Consider the following 12,843-nt stretch of genomic DNA (forward strand, 5'->3'; position numbering starts at 1 on the left):
TGCAGCACTCCAGGCCTCCCTATCCATCACCAGCTCCTGGAGTTCACTCAAACTCACGTCCATCGAGTCAGTGATGCCATCCAGCCATCTCATCCTCTGTCATCCCCTTCTCCTTCTGCCCTGAATCTTTCCCAGCATGAGGGTCTTTACAGATGAGTCAGCTCTTTACATCAGGTGGCCAAAGTAGTGGAGTTTCAGCTTTAGCATCATTCCTTCCAAAGAACACCCAGGGCTGATCTCCTTCAGAATGGACTGGTTGGATCTCCTTGCAGTCCAAGGGACTCTCAAGAGTCTTCTCCAACACCACAGTTCAAAGGCATCCATTCTTCGGCGCCCAGCCTTCTTCACAGTCCAACTCTCACATCCATACATGACCACTGGAAAAACCATAGCCTTGACTAGACAGACCTTTGTTGGCAAAGTAATGTCTCTGCTTTTGAATATGCTATCTAGGTTGGTCATAACTTTTCTTCCAAGGAGTAAGCATCTTTTAATTTCATGGCTGCAATCACCATCTACAGTGATTCTGGAGCCCAAAAAAGTAAAGTCTGACATTGTTTCCACTGTTTCCCCATTCATTTCCCATGAAGTGATGGGACCAGATGCCATGATCTTAGTTTTCTGAATTGGAACATAGATGACTTCTATTCAGAACTATAGTGGTGATAATTCTGATGATGGTTTCTGAATGGTTTCACATGTCCACACATCCTTCTTCTACCTGTAACTTATCTAAGAAAAAGAAAGTCCCTCATCTTTCCTGATGACTTTCATAGTGGAATTTAGTACACCTTACCATATTTAAAATTTCATGATGTGTGAAATTGACATGGTGATAAAATGCCTCTAAAATTTTCGTTGAGCAGTTTCTACGTTTCTGTTGGCTTCGGTCATGAAATTGACTCACGGCACCATGAGATCAAGATGTGTGTCTTCCTGGCTTTCACATTCACTCAGTCCCACCACCAACACAGTTCAGTTCAGTTCAGTCGCTCAGTCGTGTCCGACTCTTTGTGACCCCATGAATTGCAGCACCCCAGGCCTCCCACCACCAACACAGGGCTTGATTAACAGCCACCCAGTAGAGTTAATTGAATGAATAAGTAAGTAATGACTAAGATTAAGTAAATAATGACTGAGCACTGGCTGCTTTCTGTATATGTATAATTGACATAATTGAAGGGTCAATTTCTTACCCCAGAGGAAAGCAAGGCTGCTGCAAAGATAAATAATTATCTTTACCTTAATCCCTGAACACCACTAGTAATGTTTAAATGCAGCCTTGACTATTAGCAAAACAGATTAATCCATCCCTCATGCCACTGTACTTTTCAATAAAATATCTTTAATCAGCATGTTAGTTAATATTACTTTACTAAAATCAATCTTTTACTGTCTTGCAAACAAACACACAAACAAAAAGACAAATATGTGTGCTGAAGACTTCATTCTCTAATAGTTGGAATTCTTACATTGTCTAGTCCTTGTTATCTCTGATTTGCTCTTAATGAAGCGCACTAGCCTCTAGCCCACTTTTTCACATGTTATAAAGAGTGCTGCCACAATCTGTCATTTACTTCTGTCTGTTGAGTATTATTTATGCTGTCATGTAGAATTGAAAGCTAGTTTCTCAACAGTTATCTGAACTACTAATATTGATATAACTTTCTTTTTGTTGAGTTTATGGAAGATGCATACAATATGTGCTCACAATTGTACAATATAGGCTTGCTGTTATGAGCATTTGGATTAAGTTTTTTTTTTTTTTAATGGCTGTGGTTTGAGCATCATAGATTACACAGTGTGTTTAAATTGAAAGAAAATGAGGATTTTCAATATTTGTGAGGTGAATTATATTTTCTAATATAATGTTCTGTTTGGTTTGAAAATTGTTTCACTTGAAGTCCAGGTGGAAGGGGGAGAGGGGTGGAGAACGAGCAAGCACCTACTCCTTGATTGGACTGGATGCTTCCAGTGGCCTCGGTGCACTGGCTGGCTGGCAGCAGCTCTGCTGTGCTAACACAGGCATCAGCATGGCTCCATTTCCCAGTGACTTTGGCATGTAGGATGATTGAGGGTGATGGCTTTCTCTTACTTGATTAAAATTGGTAGAAACATAGACAGTCCTCCAGTTATTTTTTATGCAGCTTGCTAACTATTGTTTTTCTTTTTAAATGGACATTTACTACCTATTTAGAGCCATAAAATACCTCAAAGCAAACATTAAGCAAAATGTAGCTTATCTATCACATGCCCAACTCCTCCTGATAGTAATAACCATGAATGCAGTGTCCATTACATGGTAAAGTCTACATTTTTACAAGTTGCTTTATAGATTCATTTTGTGATCACTAATAAACCTATTTCCAAAATATCCAATTAAGAAAGACCTTAATGAAAGCCAATTACTCAATGCCCTAAATTTGCTCAATTTTGTATTTGAGGTACTGAAATGTGTTTTAAATGAGTCACATTATATACATTAGTGCTAAAAATGGCACCCTCGTTCAATACCAATTTACCCACAGTAACACTTATGGGCAATTAACATTTCATTCTGCATGCTGCATTCATCAGTAATGTGCTTTTACTTATTGTAATGTCGAAAGAGTGTAACTACATTTATAGTAAATGCCTTTTATTACTAATCAAGCTGGACTTTTGCTCATTGACAGACCTGGCACTTTGTATGGGGATGATGTGCCCGCTCATGTACCAGTAGCAACTTTCAGAAGAATAAGCTGAAATGTGTACCAGGAGGGGAAATTAAATGTCTCAGTAGCATTTTAGGTTTAATTTGGAAACAGCGCAAGAAAGGATGAGTATACAGGAGAATGCTAGGTCTCTGTCCTTTATAAATTTTTTTTTATTTGAAATAATTTGAGAATTCCAGGAAAGCTGTAAAACTGGGACAGAAAGGAAAGCATTTACCCTTCCTTCAGCTTCCCTAATATTAACAACTTACACAGTCAGACTTCAATGATAAAAAACAGGAAATTAACATTGAGTATTAGCCTGCAACTTCCTCTAATTTTCCCCCTATTATCCTATTTTTGCTCCAGGATCTAGTCCAGGATCCCTGACTGCACGTAGCTGCTGTGTCTCTTTAATGCCCTTCCGCCTGGGATTGCCCCTTAGTCTGTTCTTAATCTTTCATGACTGTGATACTTCTGATTTCTTACAACACCTGATCATTTTATAGATATTACTCAATTTTGGTTTTCCTGGTTTTTCTTCTGATGAAATAGAATATATGCATTTTTTTGCATGAAAATCACAGAAGCAATGTTGTGTCCTGCTCAGTTCATAGTATCATGGAGTACATGATGTCAGTATGTCTTATTACTTGTGATATGGACCCTGGATTCTTGGTTCATGTGGTGTCCTTTGAGTTTCCTCTTTGCAAAGTTACTTTTAGCTAAGGCTGATTTTCCCTTAAACTTCCACCCACCCAGTGGATTTCAGCATCCATTCCCACATCTTGCCTCCTACTGTTATTCCTGTGAAGTCTGCCTCATGGTGCTTTGTGTTTCCTTCATTCCTTCCACATTTATTAACTTAGATTTTTCCCTAAGCAAGAGCTGCCATTCTCCACCATTTAAGTACTGAATTATTCATTGACGTTAGTATGGACACATGCTTGTTTGTTTTACTCAGTGGGTCACGATCCAGTCCCATGACTATCTTCTTTGTTACTCAGATTGTTCCATATTTGGCCTTGGTGATGGCCTCCAGATGAGGCTTATAGATGGTCACAGAGGATCATATGATCAAATCACTCTTATATATGAAGTAGATAATCAAGGACTAACTGTGTAGCACAGGGAAGTGTGCTCATATTTTGTAATTACCTATAAGGGAAAAGAATATGAAAATAAGTGCATGTATATACATATATATATATACATATGAATATATCTGAATCATGTTGCTATTCACCTGGAACTAGCACAATATTCTAAGTGAATTATACTTCAATTTTTAAAAAGTAAGTACACAACCAACCAGTTGAAAGTCAAGGAAAAAAATTAGCTGTAGTTTTTAGAAATAAAGTATTGACCCTGATATTTAATGAATCACAAATACTTCTGTATATTCCTAGCAGAAAATGTCTAATGGATAGTTTTCCATGTGAAACATCATTCTCTTCACACCTCCAGTTTTAAGTAAAGTTCAGTTCAAGTCTGATTTCCCTTCCCTCTCCTCTAGTTTAAGAAGAAACCTCTGACTTCTTCTTTGACTTGGCTGTTTTAAATAATCCATAGTGCTATCATCAAAGATAAACACTGGTTAAATGGTAAGGACAGGATTTAGTTAGTAATAAATATTGCAATAGGGAAAAGAGTCCAGCATTAGCTGAACTCAACTTGGATTTGTAGGGGGGTGACTGGCATCTTATGGTGGAGGGATTGGCTAGGAGGGGTGCGTGGAGGCTCAGTAGAGTTAGGAAAGGGAAAGTGACCAGGGTTACTCAGTATAGGTGCAACTAGGACAGCAGTGTCTGCTTGTGGGCCATTACTTTCCCTCAGGGATTGACTAGAACCAACAGTAAACTATTTTGGCAACCTTAAGTTTTCCCAAGGTAGGCACTTTAAGGGGAGCTAGCGCCATGGTAGGGATATTAGATACTTTTAAAATGTTGGTTCAGATCTTTCTAACAAGAATGAGGCCTAGTGGAGAAGACGGAGAGGAGCAGCCTGCCTAGCATTTGGATGAAAAGAGGATCTTTGCTCCATATCCTCTGGCTCTTTGTCCTTTCGTTGGTGTTTTTTTGTTTGTTTGTTTGTTTGTTTGTTTGTCTTGTTCTGTTTTGGTCTAATTGACAAAAAAATATGATTTTATACTACAGACACTAGAGCTCTGAAGTTTCTCAATCTGTTTTTAAAAACATCTGTTTTGACACAAAGGTTTTTACCTCATCCTCAGGCGGGCAGGTTATGACCTGTGAGTGTGTGTCCACCACAGGGAGCTCTGCAGCCGAGACTCCCGTCTGCTTTCCCTGGTGGCAATTGCACATCCCCATGGACAACTTGTATCTCCAGAACATTTCAGTGGGTACAGTGCATTTGTCAAAGTGATTGAAAAGACCAAAAATTTTCCTCTAGGAAACATTTTTGTAAAACACTATGTATATATGGTGTTCTATAGATAATTAAAAATCTATCAATATTTGAAATATATATAGTATATATATGTTTGTATACATGTGTATATATGCCTGTGTAGTTGATGTTGCTTGTGTGTGTTTACCTGCTTCTGGGTTTTATGTACTCTGTGTATGTTTTCTTGTACAGTCACTTGCCTGAATTACAAAAGACACTTGAAAAATATACTTTGTTGTAAAGTTTAAAAGGCAGATTATTTTCCAAGCAAGGCAGATTATTTTCCAAGCGAGATACATTGTAAAAACTTGGTAGACTCATTTGGACTGCTAAATTCTCAAAGTTCCTCCCTGTTCCAAATTCACTTTATTTATAGACGTGTATCCAAAGCCACCTTATCACAGCCTCCTAGATGTCTTATAAATCCTAATGCTGCAAGTAACTTTCAACAGTACCTCTATAAAGGCACTCAGGATACGTTAAGTTTGGCATTTATTAAGTGCTACATAGGTGTTAATTATTATACATTTCACCTAAATCCCAACAACTGACTGACTCATCAGTAATACGTAGGCAATAATTTTCACACAATATTTCATGTAAATAGAGAACCATTAATTACTTTACTACAAACAAAGCATACATTCCAAGAATCTTTTCCAAAGCAATTACCAATCAACTGGCAAAACAGGATAGGGACTCTGAAGGTGTCCGTGACTTTGATCAACACTCTGTGTCTATTAGATGGAGTAGTTCTCAACATCGGAAGAAAATAAGTCAGCTGTGATTGCCCAGCCCCCAGGTCATGTGATTCTGGTTAAATGCGAACACGAGGAATTTCGACTTTTAATCGAGGTCTCCTCCCAGCTGGTAGAAGACGTCGTTATAGTTGATAGTTTGAGAACCATTGGGCTCTTTGCTTGTTGTCCAGAGGATGCAGCTGGGGAGGGCTGCCGGGAAAGGAGGTGGATTTGTGCGTAAACAGCGTTTTTCTAAAAAAGAAAAAAAAAAAAAAGGAAGAAGAAAAAGAAGCATGAAGCCTCAAAAGCTGCAGCCTGAGGCGCGAGCAGACACACAGGGAGATGCGTCCAGAAGGTGGTGAAGGTGAGTCACCGTGGGATAGCAAGGTGAGTTCTCGGCCTCAGTAAGCCAGAAAGCAGCCAGCCTTCACATCTTGATCTCATCTGATGCTGTGCTGCAGTTGACAAGGAAGTCATCTCAGTGTTGATTTTCTGAAAAGAAATAAACGTTTAAATGTGTGTTTGCAAAACAAGCACTCACTCCACACCGTATCACCTAAGCCAAAGCTAAAACACGAACATCTAAGTTCTTTTAACCAGTGGCAATTTTCAACTTAATTCTTCTAAATGTAAGTGGCTGGATTTATTCATTCCTGGTTTATTATGTACACAGAAACCATGGGTTCATATTTGTCTGTGGCTTAAATAATTAGTTTTTGCACACCATTTTCACTCTTCCATCTCTTTGTTCTTGAAGTTGAATAAAAGGCATAATGTGGCGTTCTTCTTTCAAGTCTATAATGTGACACCTTTGAAGTTTGAGCAAATGCCTAGTGTGCTGAGTAGGCTGACTTTGATCCAGTTGAATATTCTCTGAGATTTAAAATGTATCAAGACTCTGGGAATTAAATATAAGTAGTGCTAATGTGAATATAAACAAAGATTTTCACCTGGAAAGACAAACATGCTCTGAAAGTGGAGTAATAGCAAAATATTCATTTTTTAAAAAAGAATTAACAAGTTAAACTATTTACTATGATTTATTTGCACAATGAATACAGTGTTTTTTAAACTCATTTTTATTTGTTCTCACTGCTTTATTCCCCACTTGGCACCTTGCTTTAGTTTTATTTTCCAGTTTGTGCTTTAGTTAGTTTTGTTCTTAACTGGTAAATATAATTTTTGATTTCCTTTGTTCACCAGGTCAATCTACTGTACTTTAATTCAGTCAGACTGTTTTGACTTTGCTTATGGGTGTATATGTATATGTGTATATTCCATTACTTTAACTGTTATTTGTCTGATTTTTAATTTCTATTTGTCTTGGGTTCATCTTTGGTATCTCATTTTGGGGTATTTGTTTTAATCTCACTTAATGCCATAATAAGCCACTTGTGGAATCTTTGTTCCTGACCAGAGAGCAAACCCTGAACCTTTGGAAAGGGAGCACTGACTCTTAAGACCCTAGACTGCCAGAGAACTAACCCTAGGGGGTATCAAATAGTGAGAACTCACACAAAGGAAACCACTTGAATACAAGACCCAGCATCACCCAACCACTAGTAGCAGGCTGTGCAGAACACCTCATCTAAACAACAAACAAAACAAAAATACAAACCGAATCATCAGCATACAGGATTACCAACTCACTCAGCCTTGCCCATCAGGAGAAACAAACAAACAAGTCAGCACAAATCTCACCCTATATGAAGCTTACACAAACCACTGGGCCAGCCTTAGGAGGGCAGAAACCAAAAGCAAGAAAGAATTCAACCTTGCAGCCTGGGAAAAGGAGACCTCAAACACAATAAGTTTAAAAAAAGAAGTAATGAAAAGGCCAAGAAATACTACAGAAATGAAGGAACAAATTAGAAACACAGAAGTCCAAGTAAATGAAGAGGAAATAGGCAAACTACCTATAAAAGAATTCAGAATAATGATAGTAAAGATGATCAAGAACCTTGAAAACATAATGGAGAAAATGCTTGAATCAATGAACAAGATCTAGAAGAATTAAAGAGTACACATATAGAGACAAACAACACAATTACTGAAATTAAAAATACTCTAGAAGGAATCAATAATAGAATATCTGAAGCAGAAGAATAAATTAGTTAGCTGGAAGATAACTTGGTGGAAATAACTTCTGAAGAGCAGAATAAAGTAAAAAGGAGCCGATTATACAGAGTGAAGTAAGCCAGAAAGAAAAACACCAATACAGTATACTAACACATATATATGGAATTTAGAAAGATGGCAATGACGACCCTGTATGCAAGACAGGAAAAAAGACACAGCTGTGTATAACGGACTTTTAGACTCAGAGGGAGAGGGAGAGGGTGGGATGATTTGGGAGAATGGCATTCTATCATGTATACTATCATGTAAGAATTGAATCGCCAGTCTATGTCTGACGCAGGATACAGCATGCTTGGGGCTGGTGCATGGGGATGACCCACAGAGATGTTATGGGGAGGGAGGTGGGAGGGGGGTTCATGTTTGGGAACACATGTAAGAATTAAAGATTTTAAAATTAACAACAACAAAAAAAAAGAATGAAAAGAACTGAGGATAGTCTCAGAGACTTCTGGAACAATATAAAACACGCTGACATTCAAATTACAAGGGTCCCAGAAGCAGAGTAAAACAAAGTGTATGAGAAAATTTTTGAAGAGATTATAGTTGAAAATTTCCCCTACATGGGAAAGGAAATAGTCAAGTCCAAGAGGTGCAGAGTCCCATACAGGATAAACCCAAGGAGAAACATGCTAAGACACATAACTAATCAAATTAACAGACTAAACACAAAGAAAGAATATTAAAAGCCACAAGGGAGAAGCAACAAGTAACATACAAAGGAAACCCCATACATTTAACAGCTGATCTTTCAGCAGAAACTCTTCAGGCCAGAAGGGAGTGGAAGGATATATATAACTGAAAGGGAAAAATATACAACCAAGATTACTGTGCCCAGCCAGCATCTTATTCAAAATTGATGGAAAAATAGTAAGATTTTCAGACAAGCAAAAGTTAAGGAATTCAGTACCACCAAATGAGCTTTACAACAAATGTTAAAGGGACTTATATAGTCAAGAATTAGAAGAAAAAAGATCTACAAAATCAACCCCAAACAATTAAGAAAACGGCAGTGGGAACATATGTATATCAATCATTATCTTAAATGTAAGTTGATTAAATGCTCCAATCAAAAGACACAGACTGGCTGAATGGATACAAAAACAAGACCCATATATATGCTGTCTATGGGAAACCGACTTCAGACCTACAGATAGATATAGACTGAAAGTGAGAGGATGGAAAAATATATTCCATGCAAGTGGGAAGCAAAAGAAAGCTGGAGGAGCAATCCTCATATCAGACAAAATAGACCTTAAAGTAAAGAAGATTACAAGAGATAAGGAAGGACACTACATAATGATCAAGAGATCAATCCAAGAGAAAGACATAACAATTGTAAATATCAATGCACCCAACATAGAAGCACCTCAGTATGTAAGACAAACACTAACAGACATAAAAGGAGAAATTAACAGTAACACAGTAATGTAGGAGACTTTAACACCCCACTCACACCAATGGACAGATCATCAAAACAGTATTATTAAGGAAACAGAAGTCTTAAATGATACATTAAATGAGATGGATCTTATTGATAACTTCAGGACATTCCATCCAAATGCAGAAGAATACACCTTCTTCTCAAGTGCACATGGCACACCCTCCAGGATCGACCACATCTTGGGTCACAAATCAAACCTCAGTAAATTTAAGAAAATTGAAATTGTATCAAACATCTCTGACCACAATGCTATGAGACTAAATATCAATGACAAAAAAAAATGTAAGAAACACAAAAGCATAGATTAAACAATACATTTCTAAATAGCCAACAGTTTACTGAAGATCAAAAGGGACATAAAATTTTTTCTAGAAACGAATGACAATGAAAACATGAAAATTCAAAACCTTATGGGATGCAGCAAACGAAGTTCTAAGAGGGAAGTTTATATCAATCCTACTTCAAGAAACAAGAAGAACATCAGATAGCTGACCTAATTTTACACCTAAAACAACTGGAAAAAGAGAAAAAAAATTAGTAAAAGGAAAGAAATCATAAAGATCAGAGCAGAAATAATTGGAAAAGAAATGAAAGAAACAATAGTGAAGATTTATTAAACTAAAAGCTGGTTATTTGAGAAGATAAACAAAATTGACAAACCTTTACCAGACTCATGAAGAAAAAAAGGAGAAAAATTAAATCTACAAAATTAGAAATGAAAAAGGGGAGGTTACAACAGGCAGTGCAGAAATACAAAGAAATATCAATAACCTCAGCTATGCAGATGACACCACCCTTATGGCAGAAAGTGAAGAGGAACTCAAAAGCCTCTTGATGAAAGTGAAAGAGGAGAGTGAAAAAGTTGGCTTAAAGTTCAACATTCAGAAAACAAAGATCATGGCATCTGGTCCCATCACTTCATAGGAAATAGATGGGGAAACAGTGGAAACAGTGTCATACTTTATTTTTTGGGGCTCCAACATCACTGCAGATGGTGAGTGCAGCCATGAAATTAAAAGATGCTTACTCCTTGGAAGAAAAGTTATGATCAACCTAGATAGCATGTTCAAAAGCAGAGACATTACTTTGCCAACAAAGGTCCGTCTAGTCAAGGCTGTGGTTTTTCCAGTGGTCATGTATGGATGTGAGAGTTGGACTGTGAAGAAAGCTGAGCACCGAAAAATTGAAGCTTTTGAACTGTGGTGTTGGAGAATACTCTTGACAGTCCCTTGGACTGCAAGGAGATCCAACCAGTCCATTCTAAAGGAGATCAGCCCTGGGATTTCTTTGGAAGGAATGATGCTAAAGCTGAAACTCCAGTACTTTGGCCACCTCATGTGAAGGGTTGACTCATTGGAAAAGACTCTGATGCTGAGAGGGATTGGGGGCAGGAGGAGAAGGGAATGACTGAGATGAATGAATGAGATGGCTGGATGACAGAGGATGAGATGGCTCGATGGATGTGAGTTTGCGTGAACTCCGGGAGTTGGTGATGGACAGGGAGGCCTGGCATGCTGCAATTCATGGGGTTGCAAAGAGTCGGATACGACTGAGCAACTGAACTGAACTGATAAAAGACTATTATGAATGACATAATGGCAAGAAAATGGATAACCTGGAAGAAATGGACAGATTCTTAGATAAGTTCAATCTTCCAAGACTGAACCAGGAAGAAATAGAAATTATGAATAGCCCAGTCACCAGCACTGAAATTGAAGCACTGAAATTTTGTGATCAAAAATCTCCCAAAAAACAAAAGGCCCATACCATATGGCTTCACAGAATTCTATCAAACATTTAGAGAAGAGCTGATGCTTATCCTTCTAAAACTCAAAAAATTGCAGAGGAAGAACACTTCCAAATTCATTCTACAAGGCCACCATCACCCTGATATCAAAACGAGACCAAAAAAAAAAAAAAAAAAACATACACACACACACACACACACACAAAAAGAAAACTGGCGAACATAGATGCAAAATCCTCAACAAAATTTTAGCAAACAGAATTCAGCAGCCCATCAAATACCTCATACACCATGATCAAGTTGGGTTTATTCCAGGGATGCAACGATTCTTCAATATATGCAAATCAATCAATGTGATACACCATATTTAAAAATTGTAAGATAAAAACCATATGATAATCTCAATAGATGCAGAAAATTCAGCATCCATTTTTTAATTAAAATTCTTCAAAAAATGGGCATAGACAGAACCTATTGCAACATAATAAAGGACATATTTGGCCATATATGATAAGCCTACAGCAATAATTATTCTCAATAGTGAAAAGCTGAAAGCATTCCCCCTAAGATCAGGAACAAGACAAGGGTGCCCACTTTCACCACTGTTATTCAACATAGTTCTGGAAGTCCTAGCTATCGCAACCAGAGGAGAAAAAGAAATAAAAGGAATCCAGATTGGAAAAGAAGTAAAGTTCCCACTGTTTGCAGATGTCATGATACTATACATAGAAAACCCTAAAGATAGTATCAGAAAACTACTAGAGCTAATCCGTGAATTTAGCAATGTTACAGGATACAGAATCAATACGCAGAAATCACTTACATTTCTATATACTAACAATGAAAAATCAGAAAGAGCAATTAAGAATTCAATCCCATTCACCATTGCAAGAAAAGAATCAAATATCTAGAAATAAGCTTACCTAAGGACTCAAACAGAGAAGGCAATGGCACCCCACTCCAGCACTCTTGCCTGGAAAATCCCATGGATGGAGGAGCCTGGTAGGCTACAGTCCATGGGATCGCTAAGAGTCGGACATAACTGAGCGACTTCACTTTCGCTTTTCATTTTCATGCATTGGAGAAGGAAATGACAACCCACTCCAGTGTTCTTGCCTGGAGAATATCAGCAGCAGCAGCAAGGAGTCAAAAGAACAGTACCCAGAAAATTATAAGATGCTAATGAGAGAAATCAAAGGCAACACAAACAGATGGAGAGATATTCCATGTTCCTGGCTAGGAAGAATCCATATTGTGAAAATGACTATACTACCAAATGCAATCTACAGATTCAATGCAATCCCTATCAAATTACCAATGACATTTTTCACAGAACTAGAACGAAATATTTCAGAATTCATAAGGAAACACAAAAACCCCAAATAGCCAAAGCAGTCTTGAGAAAGAAGAATGGAGCTGGAGGAGTCAACCTTCCTGACTTCAGATTATACTACAAAGTTTCAGTCATCAAGACAGTATGGTACTGGCACAAAACAGAAATATAACCCAATGGAACAGATAGATAGCCCAGAAATAAACCGATGCACCTATGGGTGCCTTATATTTGACAAAGGAGGCAAGAATATACAATGGGGCAAAGATAGCCTCTTCAATAAATGGTGCTGGGAACACTGGACAGCTACATGTAAAAGAATGAAATTAGAACACTTCCTA

Source organism: Capricornis sumatraensis, chromosome 20 (genome assembly GCF_032405125.1).
Source record: "Capricornis sumatraensis isolate serow.1 chromosome 20, serow.2, whole genome shotgun sequence".
Taxonomy (NCBI): Eukaryota; Metazoa; Chordata; class Mammalia; order Artiodactyla; family Bovidae; genus Capricornis; species Capricornis sumatraensis.